Genomic DNA, 21,616 nt, shown 5'->3' with positions numbered 1-21,616 from the left:
TGTAAATGATGGGGTTCGAGTTAATAGTACATTTCCTCAGAAGGAAGATGGGGTGTTGGTTACTTAGTCCACCTGGAAGGCATCCTGTTAGTTAGTTTTGTCTGGGGTTATTTACTAGTGTCCAATCAAGTATAGATTGTTTATGGGATTTATTGTTTATTCTGGTGGGTTCCTGAATATGAGAGAAGCCGTAAAGGTTGACCTGGGTAGAGCAGTTAATGGAGTTACAGGCTAGCCAGTCTGTATTTAGGTCTCCTAATAGGATAGTTTCTTGTGGTAGGTTATGGTTGAGCCATTGTAGCATTTCTTCTATAGCAGAGGAGTTATTACCTGGAGGGATGTAGCTGCAAAGAATGTTGATGTTTTTTTCTTTGTTTAGTTTTCTAAAACCTCAGTCTTTTGGTGGGAGTAAAAGAAGTTATCCACATGGAGATGGTCTGTGATCTATTCATGAAAACCAAACAGTAGCTAAAAAGAAAATGCAGTCTTAATCACCATGCCAGGCTCCCCCCACAAACAGCAACAGAAATGGAAGGCCACAGTGTAAACAATTCAACAGAGGCTTTGAGCAGTAAAGCAGTTATGGAAGAGGTGTTGGCAAAGTTAACATAAATAGCCAAGAAGTGGGATTAGTATTTAAAAAAAATACTGAATTCATTGTGCAGTAGATGAAAACTCCACTAAACACACACACACACATGAAATAGTGGAATTGTTGAGAACCTTAGGAACATGTGTTGCAGACAGCCAGGTGAAAACAGAAATGCTTGAGAGATGAATAGCGGAGATGGTGAACAGGACTCTAAGAAAAGAATTTACAATTTGTGGGCTTATAAACAATTGCAAGAAAAGCAGACAATGGCATGTATGAAGCATACATTGTCTGACTGGACTGGGATGGAGGAAGCAGAGATAGTTATTGAAAGGGTGCATTGAGTTTTTGTTCCATGGACTCTAACTAATATATGTTGTCCTAGAAAATGACTGGTCTTTTTCCAGTATTTCAAAATGAAAAATATTGTTCTCATGTTGGACTCTAGGATGAAAATTGTTGGTAGGAATTGTTAGAGCTTTCTGTGAGCAGGACTTTATAATGTCAACACTAAGAAAAAGAGAGGCAGGTTTATTCCTATTAAGAAACTGTGTAAAGCATTTAAACTGAAGTCCAAATTAGTACACCCTGCCTATTTCATGACAATTTATTTCACTGAAACAAAGACATTTTTGGTTTCAGACGATGCCAGGAAAGCCACACTAGAGCAGAGTGATAAGGCAGTCACCAAGGCAGAAGAATACTCTGTTGAGTGTAACTCGGATTCACAGAGGCAGGTGAAGCAAGTTATTGAGCCTTTTCCAGAAAGAAACACCAATGTAAAGAGGGCTTCCAAGTGGTGAGATAAGGTATAAAAGTGGTAGTCTATACCTGACTCTGTGATTGGAGGATGTACGGAGTAAAGGTACTGTCTTCAAATAACACTGTTGGCTTCAATATCTAGCAGTGGTGTGAATGGAAATTGGATTCCTGTGGTTATTTACATGTAACGCTGGGGGAAGTGGGAAGGAAACAACACTGTGGCTTGCAAATTACTTCTATCACTGTCTTTGTATGTTAATAAAATGTGGTGTATACCTTGCCAAGCACCATGGAAATACAAACGTGTACGATTGTTGTATTTTTATTTATTGAAACACTGCACTTTTTTGGATGAAATGGGGCAAAACTAGACTTGCTTTGTAATGTTTGTGCATGTTAAGTTGTCCTTATTTAATGTGCATATATCTATAATATAACAGTATTTTTTTAATAAATGTAGTTATCTTTATAGGGGTTCGAAAGGTAAAGCCAAATAATGTAGGATAGGGTCAGATAGGGGGTGAAAGAGGTTAATGAAGGAAGTGTGCTGGTGAATAATGGAAAAGTTAATGTGTTGCTTTAAAGGCTGGAAGTGTGAGCCTGATATTGGCAAGTATGTTATACAAGATTAAACTTTCTGAGAGATGGTGCACAGTTTATCGTAGACCATGAATGGTTAGCTGGCCCAGTTAATTGCTTTGAAGTGTATACCTGTTTAAGTAAAGCTACATTTATCATGCTTAGTCTGCATGAAATGCACTTAAATCAAGCCCAGATCAATAATCTGAAAAGGGGGTAAAATAAATTATTTGCAGTGGTTACCCACTGGTGGTAAGGAATAGGGACGTAGCAATTTTAAGTAAGGGTATTCAGATCCATTTATTTGAAAAGTTGGAAGATGAAGATGGCAGATATGCTGCTTTTAAAGGCATGGAGGGGAGTTATATACTCACTGTGTGTATGCCCCTTGTCTGTGCTTGGACAGAGTTCAGGGTGGTGCTAATCAGCATAATGACATTTAAAGGGTTCCTTAATTGTAGCAGCAGACTGGAATCTGGTCTTGGATGTTAGTGATGTCATCAAGGGGCCTAAGAGGTTTTCTGTGCCAAAACAGGGCAAGCAATTTGTTCAGTTTACATAAGCTGTGGACCTGTCACATCTGACACAGTGGGCAAGATGGGTCAGTCTGCACTTTACCTGATTTCTTGCGTATATTATAGACACTCTGGAGTACATAAGTTTATGATATTAAACAAGTATGCTTATGGGGTGGTGGAGTTGGAGATGAAGCTGATAGCAGTATGGGACCATACTCCACTACTGCTAAAGTTGAAGGAAGAATGCAGATCTAAATGAAAGCACTGGAGATTCCTCCTTTTTCAGGAAACTTGTTTCAATGTTGGTTTAAGGACCAAGTAAAGGATTAGTGGGGCAGTGAAGTGGGTATTACAGGCCCACTGACATAAGTTAAAGGCTTTTAAAACTACATTGATTCAACATTTACAACAATTCATGGGCCAGATCAGATGCAGTATGAACTAAGTGGATAGCAGAAGCCCAGAAAAAAAAACATGAAGAGGGAAACCAAGAAATTCTGGAAAATTCTGAGGAAGACAAGTTAGAGCATTATACAGGTTGATTCTGTTAGTAGCTAAAATCACTATTACCTGTAGGTGGAAGCAGAAAGTTCCCCAAAGAGGTGAAGATGTTATTAAGGTATAAGAAGAGATTAAGCAATTAGAGTTTTAAAAGAAGTACTAGAGAAACAATAAGATTCAGGAAGTCAAAATGGACACATTGGGGCAAAATTATACACAAACAGATGTAAAAGAAAAGTAGTGACCTCCCCTTTCTGAATAAAACCAATCAAGGAGTTATATCTTGACGACTAAATATTTGTGTATGCATGTCTATGCATATATGTTATACATATGTGTATATGTTAGAATGTTGATTTACTTTGAATGTTAAAATTGTACAATAAACATTTAAGAACAGATGGGTTACTTAGAGAAACTGTCATAAAATGCAATGCTTATAATGAACTTTTTTTTTTAACTAAAGGCTTTTCAATTCAAGAAACCACTCTGACAAAAGAGTTAAAAGCCATTATCAAACTATTAAATATAGCTTGGTAAAAACGGAAAGAAAACATCAATTGTATAATGACAAGAGGCCAGCACTCACAAACAGCTCTCCAACTTGAAATGCTTTAATGTAATGGAGAAAACTGCATCAAAGGTAAAATAAGTACATAACAAAAAAACATTCCAAACACCAGAATGGTGTAAAAAAGCATACTGGTTTCAGCCTTCAGCCTTCATCAGTGCTAACAATTATGTGCCAACACGCCAAATATATATCTAGATGCAACCATGCCTCTGATTAAAGTTAATTGGCTGTTACAATTCATTAATTCCAGGGGGAAACAAAGCCCCTAGCTTAATAATCCACATACGTTCCTTATAGTTCAGTAAAGAATGCAGTCCCTCCTTCTGCATACCCCCCATCTATAAGGAGAATTTGGCAGTAATGTGTTTTAAACTATGTTTATATAAGGCATTGGTAATTTTGGCACGTAATATCAGTTAAATATTCAGATATCCTCAGTTTGAAGGGGCACGATGTTTGCCCTACATAAAAAGCATGGTTGCCTCTCTCTCTCTCTCTCTATATATATATATATATATATATATATATATATATATATATATTTGGTGTGTTGGTACATAATTCTTAGCATTGATGAAGGCTGAGGGCTAAAACCAGTAAGCTTCTTTACCATTTTGCAGTTGAGAGTATTGGGTAATATGCTCAGTAAACCACAGCCAGAAATCTTTTTGTCTTCTTAGGAATTAGGTCTCTGAAACGGACTGGTTATTGCATTGCTGGAGGTACCTTTGTCAAAAACACTATTCTGGAAAAAGTCCAGGCAGTTGCAGGCCCATCAGCATTGTTTTCACCCGTGTAAAAGTTATAAAATGATTTACATTGTGGCTGGTAGCGTGGCAATATACCTCAGAAGGTTAAGGCTACAGTATGCTAGTGGGATTTCCACAGTTACTACCTGCATTCTGTGCAATACTGAGTTATTTAAGAGACACTGCTCCTAGGTTTCCCTTTTTCTTTTCATTAGTTTTATATGTATATTATCTTACATACTTTCAAGGTAGTTTTGAATTATGCTTTTGGAGTCCATTATACTGTAACGTCAGCTCTGAATTATGTTTTTGCTGTCTATTATTATACTGTGGAATCATTTTTAAGTTATGTCCTTTAGGGATGGAGTCAGTGTGAGAAATACTGTTCTGTGGTGTCAGAGTGAGACAAGATGTTGTAATGGTCACCACACTATACAAAGTTATGCACGTCCGCCTCCTTATATTAATAAAATTCTATCTTCTCTCCCCCAGTGTAATCCACACTGGTAATGAGTGGTTTCTTAGGCTGCCCTTTAGCATCTGGAAATCTGATTTTTTTTCTTCCTTTTGGCATATTTACTTGAGGCCATGTTTGCTGACATTTCTTTGTTCTCCATTTATAGCAGTAATATGTGTAAACCTGAACTTGATGATAATATGTTTTCTGTAAGGTTACAGTATCTCAGAGAAAGAACAAGGCAGGATTGTTTCTGTTTTACCTAACCACTCTTTCTCTGCCTTTCAGCAATGTCTTAGTGATAATAATAAAGTAAGGGGACATGAGAGTGAATTGTTTGTATTTTCTGCTTTTATGTGAGTTACAATTGAACAAAACTATGTATTTAACTGATGTTCTTCGTTCCCCATTGCTGCAGTCCTTACTATTGGGTGTAGTCCGCTGTCCAGTCGGCCCGAATACCAGAGTATATGGCTGACGTCGGTCAGGGCGCATTAGACTGACGTCAGTACGTCAGGGTACTAATGCGCATGACCGACGTCATATCCTCAGTCTTTTTTGCCGCATGGTCCGATGCAGAAGCAGTTTTGCGAGTGCAGGTTGGCGTTCTGAAATATTTCCGAAACCGGAGTTTCAGACCGAAGCAGAGTTGGCTAAGTACCCGTTGGGAACATTTTGGTTTTTCTTGCCTCAGTATTTAACCGGATGTCAGAAAAGTGAATAACTGTATTTCTTGTGGGAAACAGATACCTCATAGGGATTACCATACCTTGTGTATACCTTGTTTAGGGCCTGAGCACGACGTTGTTGGTTGCCGCTCTTGTGCTAGGTTTAACAAACGCACTATTAAGAGGAGGTTAGACTGTGCCAGGTTAGTGTTTGGGAAGCGTTGCAATTATAAAATGCCGCCGGATGCTCCGGCGCCGCTTCGTCCAAGAAGCGCAAGGACAAAACAGCGAAGCCTAGGGTTGATGAACCGGCAGTCCCGGACGTCGGTTCTTTAGAAGGCTCTGTGGAGCCAGAGGTTTTGCCAGGAGTTTCCATGGAGTCTCAGGCAGAAACTTTACTGTTACAGGATGTGCCTTCTCAGGAGGTAGGCCAGGCTGAGGGGGCTTCTCAGGTAACTGTTCTTCCTTCTCTTCCCAAGGTAGTTAGAGCCTCTCCTACTGTTGCCAAAACTTCTTTGAGAGGTAGGCCAAGTTCAGCTTCAGTGGGGGCTTCTCCTAGCATTTCGGGTTCTGTACCTAAGAAACATATGCTTAAAATGGCAGAAGATTTGATTACTATGATTAGAGGTTCTATGCCCCCTCCTGATAAGAGGCCTAGGGTGGAACCGGAGTTTGATAGTTTTGAACAGTGTTCAGAGGCTTCTGAGTCTTCTGCGGAAGATTTGCAGGAGTATCCTCATTATTCTGATTCTGATGTGGATGATTCCACTCCTACAGCTTCTCCTCCTGAGGATTTCTCATTTTCAGAGACTCTGCATTCCATGAGGGAGCACTTTAAATGGGAAGGCCAGGATTACTCTGATTCCAGGAAAAGGCTTAGGGAATTCTTGTTTTTACCCCAGCATAGGCCCTTAGCTATACCTCCTGTGTTGAATGTGGTGGAGGATGTTTTTGCAGAGGCTTGCCTGAACCCTGACTCTTTGCCTCCTGCTCCTGTTAAACCTGATAGGTATTATAGGGTGCCCGAAGCTCATAAGTATTTGTTTAAGAGTCCTAGGGCGGATCCAGAAACTGTTTCTCAGGGGCCTAAAGGTGTTAAGGCCTCTGTGGTTAAAAATCCTGTACCCACTGATAAAGAGGCAAGGGCTTTGGATAGGTGGGGAAAGAAAGTGTATACTTCTTCCACTCTAGCCATGAGAGCGTTGAATTGTCAGTTTCACATGCTAAAATATCAAAATTATCTCCTTTCACAATTGAAATCTAAGGTGGATGCTTTGGCGGAAGGTATTGAGTGTAAAGAGTTGCTGGATTTGGTTCATGTGTCTGAACAAGTGGGTAAGCATTCTTTGCAATGTGGTTTTGATGCTGTTCAGGCCTCCTCGAGGGTGGCTGCCACTAGTTCTGTTCTTCGCAGGCATGCCTGGTTGAGGGATCAGAATTTAGCTGAGCATGTTAAGACAAGGATTTTGGATGCTCCTTTACAGTCTGATGTGTTGTTTGGTTCGCCTGTGGAAGCAGTTTTAAAGAAAATGGAGGACAAAGCTAAGTCTATGCAAACTGTTAAAGATTTTTTGCAGGTGCAGCCACGAAGTTTAGTAGAAATTGGCCTGCTAAGGGGTGGACATATCCTGCTTATGATTCCCAGTCTAGGGGTAGGTCTAGACGTGGTAGGGGCAGGGCTCAAGGTTCTTTTAGGCCTAGAACAGGAGTTCACCTGCTCAGACTTCTGCTGAGGGTAGGGTCAGTCCTTTCGTAAACAGACCCAATGACCTGCCTTTTCAGCTGCCAGTAGATTCTCGTCTGGCAGCTCCTTTGGGAGGAAGACTGTCTCTTTTCAAAGAAAATTGGGATTTAATTACTCAAGACAGATGGGTGTTGGATATCATTCACCACGGTTACAGGTTTTATTTCCACACAATGCCCCCTTTCAAAGGCATGCCAGACGTTCCTCCTCCACAAAGAAAAGAGGCTCACAAGCAAGTTTCTCAGTTACTCCAGATCGGGCCATTCAGCCAGTCCCTGTATCAGAAAGGGGCCTAGGATTTTATTCTCGCCTGTTCCTAGTACCAAAGAAGGGGAACACGTGGAGACCAATTTTGGATTTATCTATCCTCAACACTTATCTGGACATTCCCAAGTTCAAGATGTTGACATTACAACAGCTTTTACCTCTGCTGGGCAAAGATCACTGGATGGTAACTTTAGATCTCAAGGAAGCTTACCTTCATGTGCCTATAAGGCTAAGTTGCAGGTAGTATCTGCGGTTTCGAGCTGGAAATTCTCATTATCAGTTCTCTGCATTGCCCTTTGGCTTATCTACTGCGCCCAGAGTATTCATAAAGGTTCTGGCTCCAGTGATAGCTTACTTCAGGCTACAAGGAATTCAAATCTATCCTTACTTGGACGACTGCCTGATTCTGGCTCAAGAAAAGGAAGACCTTCTACAGCATCTGGAATATGTTATAGCAGTGCTAAGATGCCTAGGGTATTCTGTGAACGAAATAAAGTCCAGTCTAGTACCCTCTCAAGACATGTGCTTTCTGGGTGTGAGACTGAATACAGCAGCCCAGATGGCCTATTTAACCCCGGACAAGCAAAAGAGTCTATCACTTTACTTCCATCAACTATCTCATCAGTCCGTGCTGACTGCAAGGACAGTCCTTCAAGCATTAGGGTTCATGGCATCTTGTATTCTGGTGCTTCCCAATGCCAAACTGCATATGAGGAAGCTACAATGGTATCTCAAAAATGTATGGACACAGCACTGCCAGGATTTGGACACTGTCATTCAAATAATACCTTGCCTTCAAAAAGAATTTTTGTGGTGGGCTCAGGAATGTCACCTAAACAAGGGACTCTCTGTGACCCGGCCAGAGGCGAGTCAGATTTTAACGACAGATGCCTCGGACTTTGCTTGGGGAGCTCATCTAAATGGAAAGTGGATACAAGACAAGTGGCCTGCCAGACTACAGCATCTACATATCAACATGAAGGAGATGTTAGCAGTCCAGTTTGCATTAATGGCTTTCAAGGAGTTACTTCTTCCAGGGCAGGTGTTGATTCTAACAGACAACACAACTGTCATGTGGTACATCAACAAGCAAGGGGAACACATTCTTATCCTCTATGCAGGCAAGCAATGATTTTATGGGAGACTGCGCTAAGCTTGCAACTAACTCTTCAGGCAAGGTTTCTGCCAGGAGCACAGAACTCCTTAGCAGATGTGTTAAGCAGGCAAATCATGGATCCCCACGAGTGGAAACTGGATCTTCATGTCTTTCAGAAATTGACAGTGTCATGGGGAACTCCAGACATAGATCTGTTCGCTTCTCCACTAAACCACCAGCTGCCAAAGTATTGCACAAAGGGGTTTCATCACACAGCTTGGAAAGTGGATGCTCTGTCTTTCAGTTGGAAAAACCTTCATGTGTATGCCTTTCCACCTCTGCCTCTTCTTCCAAAGGTACTATTAAAGGTCAGACAAGACAGGCCAAGGATGATTTTGATAGCTCCAGATTGGCCTCGCAACACTGGTACCCACTACTACGGAGTCTGGTAAAGAAGCCTCCATGGCCTTTACCTCTGATTCCTCATCTGTTATCTCAGAAGGACGGTCATCTGCTCAATGTCAAGCTTCACTCTCTTCATCTAACAGCCTGGCATATTCTGTGTTGAAACACAGCAGGTCTCAACTTCCTCAACAAGTTTTAAATGTGATTATGGAAGCTAGAAGACCGAGTACAAGGAAAGTGTACGCAGAAAAATGGAAGAGATTTTTATTTTGGAGTACAGCAAAGAATTTGGAGATTTCTGAGCCTAATTTGAGTGTGGCTCTTCAATATCTTACTGAGTTATTGGACAAAGGTTTGTCCTTCTCCTCCATTAAGATTCATGCTGCAGCAATTTCAGCTCACTATGATTGTGACCCACCTTTGTTTTCGCATCCTTTGTTCAAGCAGTTTCTTAGAGGGGCAAAGAATATAAGACCCCCACGTAGAGCTCCTACTCCTGCTTGGGATCTCAATTTTGTGTTGGAAAAACTTACTCTACAACCTTTTGAGCCTGCGGCTACTACTGAATTGAAATACTTGTCATGGAAGACTGCTTTTCTGTTGGCTATTACTTCTGCAAGAAGGGTGTCTGAGTTGCAGGCCCTTATGGCAGTAGAGCCCTTTTGATTTTCCATAAGGATAGGGTATCATTACGTACTAATCCTTCCTTTATGCCTAAGGTGGTTTCTAGTGTGGCTTTAAACCAAACTATTCATTTGCCTACTTTTTATGCAGACCCCCAAAATAAAGGGGAAAAGATTTTGCACACTTTAGATGTACACAGGCAATTGCGTTATTATTTAAGCAGGACTAAGGATTTTAGGCAGTCTCAGCAGTTGTTTGTTTCTTTTGCTTTGAGTTCGCAGGGCAAGCCTGTGTCGAAACAAACTATTTCTAGGTGGATTGGCTTTTGCATTGCATTTTGTTATTCCCATCATGGCAAGGAGATTCCAGCTGGGATTAGGCCTCATTCCACTAGGGCTACTGCCACTTCAACAGCATTTCTAAGGGGGGTGGCAACTAAGGATATTTTGGAAGCAGCTACTTGGAGTTCAGTGCATACTTTCTCTAAGCATTATCACCTTCCTCTCTACTCTAAGTCTAGGGCTGGTTTTGCCACAGCTGTTTTGCAAGGCATGTTGTCAGCTCCTGCTTCTTTATGATTTGCCAGCCTCCCTTACCTCTGCTTTGGGATTCTACCCAATAGTAAGGACTGCAGCAATGGGGAACAAAGAACATAGTACAGTTTTGTACCTACCATAAATGTAGATGTTCGAGGATCCCCATTGCTGCAGTCCAATTTACCCTCCCTCCTTCCCCTCTGTGTTTAGGGGTGGTTGTGTAGGTGAGGTTACATGCTGATATTTTTGTATATATTCTTGTATATATTGTACATATTTTTGGTGCAGGTATTTTGGGCCTTGTCTTTTTAGGGTCTTCTGACATCTGGGGCAAGAAAAGACTGAGGATATGACGTCGGTCATGCGCATTAGTACCCTGACGTACTGACGTCAGTCTAATGCGCCCTGACCGACGTCAGCCATATACTCTGGTATTCGGGCCGACTGGACAGCGGACTACACCCAATAGTAAGGACTGCAGCAATGGGGATCCTCGAACATCTACATTTATGGTAGGTACAAAACTGTACTTTACATGTACTCATACAGCTAGACAATTACTGTTTTCAATGTGCAATTTTGTTCACAGCAGTTTGCTTTCAAGATGTACTACTGGATCCAATCTGCTGTTATAGCCAGTACCTGCGTACTGAGGTATTGCTCAGATAGATTTTCATAGGACAGCTCTCACTTATGGCATCTTACTAACAAAATCAAGATCAAATCACTCCCCTCCCAGACTATCACCAAAGACAGAAGGTACCACTTTCTGTTTTGGGATAAAATGGACCTGAGGCAGTTCATTCTTCCTGTTTAGCATAAAGGAAGGCTGCCAAAAATTATATTCACCTAGACGATTGCACAATATAAAGCCTACCATTTCTTCTTTACATGTATCCATGGCAAGCATTTATATTTCTGATTTTTAGCCACCTGGGTCTGCGAGCATCAACAAATGTAAAGGTATGTACTTTCGCTCCACAGCCAATTTTATTAAATAATACACATTTAAATTATCACTTACAACATAGGCAAACATAATTAACAGACAGTAAAACAAATCATTTAACATCTTTTCTTTCTCTGTCATCAGTCCAGCATTACATAAATTGCTGAATTCTTGGCTTCACTTAAACTTCAGTCCTCCTCCTTTTGAACATTATTCTAGATGTATTAATCCCCAAATGTTCTTTATTTCTATGTAATTTGCATCATCTATTTTCTAATGATCCCTCTTCCAGTTTATCTCTTTTATAATATTTAATACTTCAGTACAGTTTGCATAGATTTTGATTCCCATTCTACAGTAATTGCTTTTTTGTTAGCCTACAGAATTTAACTTAATAAGGCCTTACTGTGTGTAGGCAATTCAGATCCTGTGTCCCAGGTCAAAGGAGTCATTTCCTTAGTTACACCCATTTGCTCACCCAGTATTTCTGACTGAGTACTCTGTAGGGAACTTTTAAAATCTGCCAACTTATTACACTCCCAAAACATATGTTTCCAGTTACCTCTTTCTTCTTGATCACACCTCCAACATTTGCTATCTACCTGAGGAGTAATTCTTTGAAGTCTGCTTTGGGTATAAAAATACCTTTGCAAACACTTCCAAGCAAAGATCCTAAACCTTTTAGATGTTGCATACTTGGGAGCTATACATCTGTCTTCCCATTATTCTCTTGGAAATTGCTTTTCCAGTCTCTTTTTCAAATCTTTTCTAACCGGTTCTGATCGATTCTTATAGTTATCATGCACTATTTTATATGCCCTACCAATTATCCCTTTGTAAAAGCTGTGACTGTTCTAGATTCAACTAAAAACTCTACCAAAGCAGGTCTTTCACTTACAATTCCTATATTCCTTTCTCTTTGCTTGTACTCTAATATGAATCACTGATAAGGGAAGGCAGTCTCTAGCCTGAAATACAGATTTTTTTTTGCCTCATCCCACTCTATTACCTTTCCTCATTTAGTTATTTGCTCCCAATGTTTTGGTTCTTTTGCCAGGCTTCTCCAGTAAATCCAGGCCCCCTCTTGCCTATTTTTTGCATCCTTACTTGCAGTCATCCCTATTGGTAAAATTTCCTTTATCCATTCTCATGTTGGCTTAGTTGTTAAAATACTTTAGGAAATACTTTATGAATATAACATTCTGTATGGTTATTAGGCTCTTAAACGTTCTGCATCCAAACACCCACACTCTCTATTTCTTAAACTCTCCCTTGCTTCATCATTATCCCTTTCCATTTTGAGTTAGAACTGTCTGTATGTATTATGTATATCAGCCTTAACTGTGTACCTCTAAAATATCCCATCAAATCAGGTAAATTTAAACCACCTTATTCTGTTGAAAAGATCAATTTATACCACTTAACTTTTGCCTTCTTCCCCCTCCCAGATAAATTCCTTCAACTCTTTATTATTGTGCACAACTTCTCCTCTGGTTGATAAAAGTATGCAGGACCCATACATAAAACTAAAGGACAGACTTAGAAGAATCCAAAAGGGAAAAGAAACAGCAAAACACCAAGAACCCTTTCATGAAATGAGGCTGCCAACAACCAAAACAAATGTTTAGTGCTTTCATTCATTTCATATTGCCAGAGCTTCATCAGAAACCCATATTACCAACAACTCCAGATTTAAATAACCAAACGGAAATGTTAATTCATTTTTAACTTAGATCTCTTTAAAAATGTAACACAGATAACAATACATTCAATAAAAACAATATATACAGAGTTACAAAATATATAAAAGATTGTTAAAAGTGTTTTATTACATTTTTGTTGATATCACAAGATAGTGCACAGATCTAGCCACCCATCCACAGCCCCTTTATCCCATTCTTGCACATGGAGTTGGGGTGTCAGTTCAACAGTGACAATCATCTAGTGCCAAGGCTTACACCACCAAGTGGCTAGCCCTGTAGGTCTTCTACACAGGTCTATATTAGAAGACTGAAATGACTTATGAGTGAACGCTCTTTCATTGCCACTTAAAACCCAAACTCTAAAAAGAGTAAAGTTCTAGAACAGTGATTTTTTTCCCCAGGGAAAAAAATCCCTGTTCCAAAAAAAGAAAAATTAAAAAGACAAAATAAAATGGGGGGGCTTTGCCCTCACACCCCACAACATGGTGGGGTTGTACCCCCACATCCCACTACTTAAATATACCAACTCTGAGGTTGCACCACAGTGGAGAAAACAGCAAAGTCCCGAGAATGGCCCAGTGATTTTTTTCCCTTGAAAAAAATCGCTGTTCTGTAACTTTGCTCTTTTCAGACTTTGGGCTTTACGTGTTGATGAAAGAGCGTTCATTCTTAAATTGCTTCGCTCTTCTAATATAGACCCCTTCTACACCACACACTTGCATGCACACTCATACATATGGCTAATTTAGAGTGTCCAGTCCACCTACTGTATGTCTTTGGAATGTGGGAGGAAAAAACAAAGACACCTCTCCCTCTGATATTAATCACCAAGTACTCAGTTCAAACATAAAATGTAAACTTTTATTTCCATAAAAACACAACATACCATAAGCAGCTTTCAAAACTGCTCACCTTAATGACATAAAAAGTTATATATATATATATATATATATATATATATCTATGCTGTTCCACCCAATCAGAAATCTAAAATTGTATTCAAATATATCCTAAACCAACCAATAATAAAATCCAAAATGTTGTGGTAACCATGCATAAACTTGTGTAAAAGCTGTTATAATCCAAATGACGTCTAGTCAATACATTTTTGTTTATGCTTTACTGCACTCTTCTTCCAATTTTAATCATTAATGCCTGGAAAGGTGTGTGCATCTAAACGTAACTGCCAAATAAGCTCTTGTTTGTTAAAATGCTCCTTCCATGGTCTATCCTGTTCTAAAACTTCTATTTTTTTCTAATATAAAAAAAATTAAATTTTTGCATGCCTTAGAATGTTTACAGAATGCACAGTTAAGGTTACCTTTCTTAATATCAAGACAGTGCTTGTAGATACATTTCTTTAAATAGCGTTCAGTCTTGCTTTTACATAGAATGCATCACAAGAGATGCATTGACTTAAATCAACAACTGCTTTGGTATTGCAATCAAACTTACCAGGGGAAATTAAACTTTTGTGGTAATTCTTAACAAAGGTACACTTGGTACCTGGTATGTAGCGACATTGTTTGCACCTACTGCATTTATTCATTTTAGATTTAGTAATGTTGACTGATCTAGGCAAAGACTCTAAACTTTGTTTAATATTGACTCCTCTTTTAAAAATACTTTTAGGTTCAAAATGCAATTTTACTCAAAATTCCTCTGAGAAGCTTCTTTTCCAGTTCTTTAGTAGTGTTTTTCTAATGTCCTTAGCTTCATTTGTAAATGTACAAATAAAAGCTCTACTAATGTTAGTGTTCTTTTTCCTCAATGAAAATGACTTGTCTAAAAGAATAGGCTGGTAGTTGAAGCTTCTTTTAGAACAAACAAGTTCTCTGCATTCATGTATAACTTTTCTTGGGTAACCATTTGCCAAAAACATCTGTTCTAATTTCTGAGTTTCTTTCTCAAATAAATCATTGTCTGAGATCATTCTTAACATTCTAATCATCTGCCTTTTAATAGCACCCTTCTTCTGAAAAACTGGATGACTGCTGGACCAATGCAAATAACTATTGGAAAATGTTGGTTTTCTATAAACCGTTGACTGAAATGCTCTCAAAACATTGTCTTTATACAGCCAGACATCTGAAAAATGAATGCTTTCCTTAGAAAATCCATAACAAAATTTCAAAAAACTGGTAGAACAATTTAAGGCTTTAAAAAATCATCTAAAGTTGCCTGATCACCTGCCCATAATGTAAAATGTCATCTTGGTATCTTGCATACAGTTTAATGTGTGAACAAAATTTGCTGTTGAGTATTTACAAAGAATCCCACTATGTCAGTACTAAATTGACATATAACAGAGCTATAGCTGCATGCATTGCTACACCTGATTTTTGCTTAAAATATGACCCTTCAGGGAACATAAAATTATTTAGAACAATGACCATAAACATTTCAATAATGGTCAAATCATTACTATCCAACCAAGCACATTTAATAGCTGCTTGTATAAACCAGTTCATTCCTTCTTCGTGGGGAATAACAGCATGCAAACTCTAACTCGTCACGTAAAAATCAACTACCAATCATTAGCGGACCAGAGTTCCGAAGCCGAAAGACACAAACAAACTCTGCAACAAAATAACTGTCTTCAGTGTACTCAGTCTCCCTGATTTGATGCAAAAAGGTGAGACACAAATGTCCAAAGCCCCTTTTAATTTCCTGTCAAGAAAGACAGCTAATGTTTCAGTTATAGACCCCCTTGCCAATACTATTGGTCTGAAAGGGTAGGCTTGCAAATCGGTATGAACTTTGGGTACACTAAAAATACCTGAAACATTGGGAAAATAAACATTTAAAATTGAAAAGTCTCATAATTAATCTTGTTTTGTAACAGCAAATCCTCTAAAAGATAGCTTATTTTAATATACTCAATGTGTATAACATTCAGAGAAGTTCTCTGAAAAGTTAAAGTATTCAACAAAGCAAACATCTTGGTGGAATAGTCTATAGTGTTCATGATAACCAACCCTCCGCCTTTGTCTGGTTTCATGAACCTTAAAGATTTGTCATAAGATAGCTTACATAGTTCCATTCCTTCATTTGTAGTTAAGTTATATTTATTGACAGAACAGACATTATTCTCAAACCCCTGTAAAACTGCTGGAAGCAGGGGGTTAAAACAACCTGCTGTCTTAAATTTCTTTGTTGACTGAATATTATCTCCAAAAAGAAGATATGAATTAATCTTTCTAACAAATATTTTAAATCAATAAATAAAGTAAAGTAGAACAATACAGGGTGTAAGTAATATGTCCTATGCAGACCGTCTCAAGGCCCTATCCCTGTAGTCTGTCTCCTACTGGCTTTTGAGGGGAGAGCTGTGCCTGGCATACAGAGCATTATCAGAACAAACTCTGATGGACCTTCTGCATATCCATAAAATAAAAAGTACCAGAATTACTCATTCTAAAGACTTAAACCTTGCCTGTGATATAAATAGGGCCTGCTGGAGAGATAGGTATGTATGCCAGTGATTACCCCCTCTATGGAATAGGCTCCCCATCCATGTGAAGCGGAGTTCCTCCCTAATCCAATTCAAGTGTAACTTGGACAATTGGATGGGAAACTGGAAATTCATCCTTGGTTTGGCACCTATGTCTCTAATGGACACAGGTAACATGTAAATGGTTCATCCCCCAGGCCCATGCTTAAACTTATCTAGGGTATCAGAACTTGTCAGAGATTTGGAATGCATGGCTAGGCTTAAAAAGGCCCTTGTGTTCATTAGCCTAGTAACCACCTATGAACCTATAAGAAATTAAATATGCTGGAGTGACTGGAGGGAACAATGTAAAACCCTTTTGAAATAATTTAAGATGCACTTCTACTTGTAAATCACTGTAATTGAAAATCGAAGAAATTCTTCCTAGAATGTACAGTTAGTTGAATAGGAATAGATAAATCAAATAAACCTAATTGTAATGAAAGTTTTTCTCTGTTCGTGTTCGACCAATAGACTGTGATAGCCCACCTCAGGTAGTGCCCATTCGGATTTCTCTTCTGATTGTCTGATCTCTCTGGTCTGTGAACTGGAGATAACACTGAAAAATATTCATCCGCAATGTTCCCCTGCATTGACATTCTCAGTGTCTGCATTCTCACATGGATAATTAGAGCGGTAGCCAGGGATATCATTAGTCTCTAGATTTGTTTCGTTATAACGAGGCACCAGCTAAACTTTACTCAATTCATAGCCAAATTTTATTTGATTCAGCTTACGTTTTTTTCCTTTTAAAATTTTCATTACTTAATGCATCCATCTTAAGTAGAACATGTTGGTAATTGTATTTTACCACAAACAACCAGGAATGATACCTCCAGAAGAATTTATTTTCTCTCAAATGTAAAAACAGCATATAAAACTTTGAAAGCATAAGAATTAAATCTCTCTTAGCGCCTCGACTTAAAACAGCCTTTACAGAGTAAATACTTTTTAAAAAACAATTGTTTTTGTATGAAATCATTCACCAATAATTAAATTAATTACCAATCCAACAATAAAACAATTAATCAATTAGACTTGTTATACTTAAAACAATATCCTATAGGGCTTATTCAATGAAACATTTCCATTTACATTATTTACTTATGCCCCTAGGATGTAAAATATTGTACTTTAATATAAAAACAGATTCATTTTCCTTAATACATATTTAATTGTATCTACACTCAAATAATCTGTTTTTACTTGCACAAGTATTGTTACTTCTAGTTTACTAAAGTCTCCCTGATGTAATTGATTAAAAATGTTCTGCTAAAGGGCTAGTAGATTTATTATTCCTGATGTTTCTTATATATTCTTTAACCCTCTCTCCAAGACTTCTTTTACTTTCACCTATGTAGAAACTATGACAAGAAAATTTTATGGCATAAATAATGCTTGTACTCTTACAAGAAAAATTCCCTTGTGTATGGAACTTCATTCCATTAATAGTGTTAAACGTTGGTACTATATATTTACATATTGTACACTTCCCACAAGGGACTAATCCCCCCCCATTTAATTCCTTTAGTAACCGATTCCTGTGGTCTTCTGTAAGTACTACGAACTAAGAAATCTTTAAGACTACGACCACATTGGTATGAAAATAACAACGTAACTTCTTTCAAGGAAGAAACTTCTCTTTTTAACAATTTTCCAATAATTTTGTAACAATCGAGCTTGCTTTTCTGAAAATAGAGTATATTTAGAGACATAGTATAATTTTTTTTTCTGAAGCATATTTAAATAACTCTTTTCTCTTTGTTATATTACCTTTTCTAAGTATTTTCTTTATTTACCTTATTATTAAATACTTTATTATAACTATGGATAACTATATCTTCTCCATACCCTCTACTGACAAACATATTTACCACTTTATTAGCCTCTTCCTTGGCTTCACTCACATTGTTACATAATCTGCTTGTTCTTAAAATTTCTCTATAGGGAACATTATTTAGTGTATGTCTTGGATGACAGCTTTGAGCATGCGACATATGATTCACTTACTTTACATCCTAGGGGCATAAGTAAAGAATGTAACTGGAAAGGTTTCATTGAATAAGCCCTATAGGATATTTTTTTAAGTAAAACAAGTCGAACTGATTAATTGTTTTATTGTTGGATTGGTTGTTGTTGTGTCTTTCGGCTTATCCCGGCCAGGGGTCGCCACAGCGGAACTCCGATCCGCTAATGTGTGGTAGTGGATTTTTACGTGCCGAGTTACCAGCCCTGACGCACAACCTTCAATGAAGGCACGCTCATTCACGCACGCCTCCACACAGAAGACGCTCTAGCTGAGAATCGAATGGGACAACGTCTTGCTGTGAGGCAACAAAGTTACCGCAGCACCACTACCACAGGTATATTGTTGGATTGGTAATGAATTTAATTATTGGTGAATGATTTCATATAAAAGCAATTGTTTTTTTAAAAAGTATTTACTCTGTAAAGGCTGTTTTAAGCCAAGGTGCTAAGAGAGATTTAATTCTTGTGCTTTCAAAGTTTTATATGCTGTTTTTACATTTGCTGGAGAGAAAATAAATTCTTCTGGAGGTATCATTCCTGGTCGTTTGTGGTAAAATACAAGTTTATTGGTTCCAGTGGAGTTCATGTAACTGAGATACTAAATTACTGGGGATAGAATTATGCATTAATTTAACTTCATCAAGTTCCAATAACATTTCTTTGTTGTGATCAGTTAGAATGGCCATAATGTCCAGGCCCATTCTATTAAATAAATCAGTGAGTCCCCGATACGCAATAGAAGTATCAGACACACCATTCGGAAACTTCAAAACTCGAGTCCCTTAGGGACTCTCTTGTTTCTCAAGCATTCTGTCAGAAAATTGTGTAAAGTCAAAAATTTGTATTTGGACAATGCCATTTCAAACAAATGAAGTTGCTGTGTAAAAGGTTTGTTAACTGGGGTCACACTGTATTGCCCAAAACTAGGCAAATTGTGTAACCACTGGTGAAAATCAGCACACTCTCTGTTTGATGAGAAGAAGACTGCTGTTAATTATTACTAACAGTACCTGAAAAAGGATCATTGTCAATACAATTAATTTCAACATTCCTGAAACCTACTCTTTCTTCTAATTGTGATGGTGGAACATAGGCACTCAGCTGGTGAATAAGTATAGTAAGATTACCAGGAAGCTAAATGCCTCCAGTCCTGCTAAACAAGTACTGTGATTCCCTCAAGGAACATGGAAAATCCGTGGAATGGAAACCGGTGACCAAAAAAAAAGTGGAAGGAAACTGGAGCACTCAGAGGAAACCCACACGAACACATGGGGGACATGCAGACTCTGCACAGAAGGCACCCCAGCTGAGAATCAAACTGGAGAACTTCTTACTGTGAAGTGACAATGCTAACTACTATGCTGCCCATAAAGGACAGGTGTATGCCTTGATGTGATTTGAACTCATGACCACTGGTTTACTAGACCAGTGCTCTAACCCCTGAGCTACAAGGCTCAGGATAATGCCCAGATGCGTAGGCATTAACTCTGAAAACAAAAAAAATTTAACACGGGAATGTAGAAAGGAGAGTCTGCCAATAGGGATGACTGCAATTAGGGATGCAGGCAATAGACAACAGGGGCTGGAATTTATTGGGGAAAACTGAAAAAAGAACCAAGGTATTGGGAGAAAATAATTAGAGAGGGAAAATGTAATAGAATAAGGAAAGGTAATACAATGGGAAGAAGCCAATAATTTATTTGGCTGTAGGCAAAAGATTGCTTTCCTTATCAATGATTGATATCAGAGTAGAGAGAAAGAGAAAGAAAGAGGGGGATCCTGAGCAAAAGGCCAGCACTGTTAGAGTTTTTAGCAGAAGCTAGAAGAGAAGCCGATGTTAAAAAGGAATAATTAGTAGAGCATGTAAAATATTGCATTATATCTATAAAAATCAATCAGAGGAGGTTAGAAAGGTGGTGGGAAGGGAAGAAAGAGGTAATCAGGAGCATATTTTCTGGGAGTGTAATGAGTTGGCAGACTTTAAAGATATCCTGCAGACTACTCTGTCAGAGATACTGGGTGAGCAAATTGGTGTAACTAAGGAAATGATTTTTTTGAGCTATGATGCAGACTTGAAATTGCCTAGATATAGTAAAGCCTTACTCAGTCTAATTATTGTGCCTCCCAAAAAAGTAGTTTACTCGAAAATGGAAGTCAAAGTCTAAACCAACGGTACTAGAAGTAGTGACTATAGTAACAGCGGTAAAACAACTGAAATTTGGATCTTTAGAATAAGGTAGAAGCAAATTGCATAAAAAATGGGACTTGTGGGAAAAATACATGCAAAGGAAGAATGAGGTTTAAAAGAAGGCAGGATTTGAATGAGCTATGCAATGATTGAGACTGGATGGATTATAAGTGATGTATAATGTTTGCAACTAAAATTATGTCAGTGTTTTTGTTTTCTTTTATATAAATGTATGATCGTTTATGTTATAAGTGATAATTCAAAACAGATGTTCCTTGTTTGAAAAAATAAAAAAACTACAAAAAAAAATTAACTATTCCCATGTTATACAGGGTTCTACAAATTCATTTCTGGACCAGCATGAGGTAATAAGATGAAACAAGATGGTGGGACATGTGGCAGAAAAACACTGAAAGGAAAAAAATGAAAGGTACTGGGAAGTTATGGGAAAATAATTTACATCAAAATGATCTTACAGTGATAAAAATGTTTGTCATACAAGCTTAACTCATCCTTTGTAATGGAAAACTTTTAAGTTTGTTTCTTCCAATGGGTGTGACCTGAGCCTTTCGGAAAAAAAAAAGCAAAGTTAGTGTCAAATTTCAAACAGGTTTGTATCTCTAGACCCATACGTATTACTAAAAAGAATGTAAATGGCAAACTATCCTGTACAGAGTAATCTTTGCAGTGACTGCATTTATTCAATTATTGGTCTTAAAATGGATTTTATAAGCCACAATAAACACATTAAACATTATTTTTTGTAATGCTATATAAATAGCTTATGATATCTCTGTGACTATTCAAAATGCACACACTGTGCCAACAGTGTTTTTTATCTGACTGTGAGCTTTCATGTGAGGCTAAGCCATTCTTTCTGTGTCAGTTGATTGTTGAGATATTTAGAGAAGTCTGTGAAAACTATTACAATACAAATAAGTGGTAAATAAGTTTTAGTATCTCATTAGCTGCATTAGACAGATCAAATAGCAATACTGTTGTGTTCACCATAATGTAAGCTTTAAGATGAAATCTAATATTTTATGGAGCATGGTTTTGGAATTATTACTGTATAATATGAAGAGGCAATATTTGATGCCTAGATATATCACAAGAATGATCACAGAGAAATGTTTGGATGAGTCATTAGACTTTAATGAGTTAATACATTAGAAGGTAGAAT

At 38.1% G+C, this 21,616-nt stretch overlaps 2 protein-coding genes and 1 non-coding gene across 3 annotated transcripts in view; all 3 read right to left on the bottom strand.

The window, feature by feature from the left end:
• LOC122813875 (zinc finger protein 501-like) overlaps nt 1–21,616 on the bottom strand; it is an 838,273-nt gene that overhangs the window by 390,872 nt on the left and 425,785 nt on the right. The gene's annotated exons all lie outside the window — the stretch shown is intronic.
• The window catches only part of LOC122813874 (zinc finger protein 578-like), an 890,730-nt gene that overhangs the window by 739,983 nt on the left and 129,131 nt on the right, over nt 1–21,616 (bottom strand). The window lies entirely within an intron of this gene.
• Nucleotides 19,628–19,700, bottom strand: TRNAT-AGU. The gene has a single exon. It is a non-coding gene; the product is annotated as a tRNA-Thr (tRNA).

The sequence above is a fragment of the Protopterus annectens genome, chromosome 10.part0 (assembly GCF_019279795.1).
Source record: "Protopterus annectens isolate FY-2018-M chromosome 10.part0, PAN1.0, whole genome shotgun sequence".
Taxonomy (NCBI): domain Eukaryota; kingdom Metazoa; phylum Chordata; order Ceratodontiformes; family Protopteridae; genus Protopterus; species Protopterus annectens.
The sequence above is the reverse complement of the archived record's forward strand: the minus strand, read 5'-3'. Positions and strand labels throughout refer to the sequence as shown.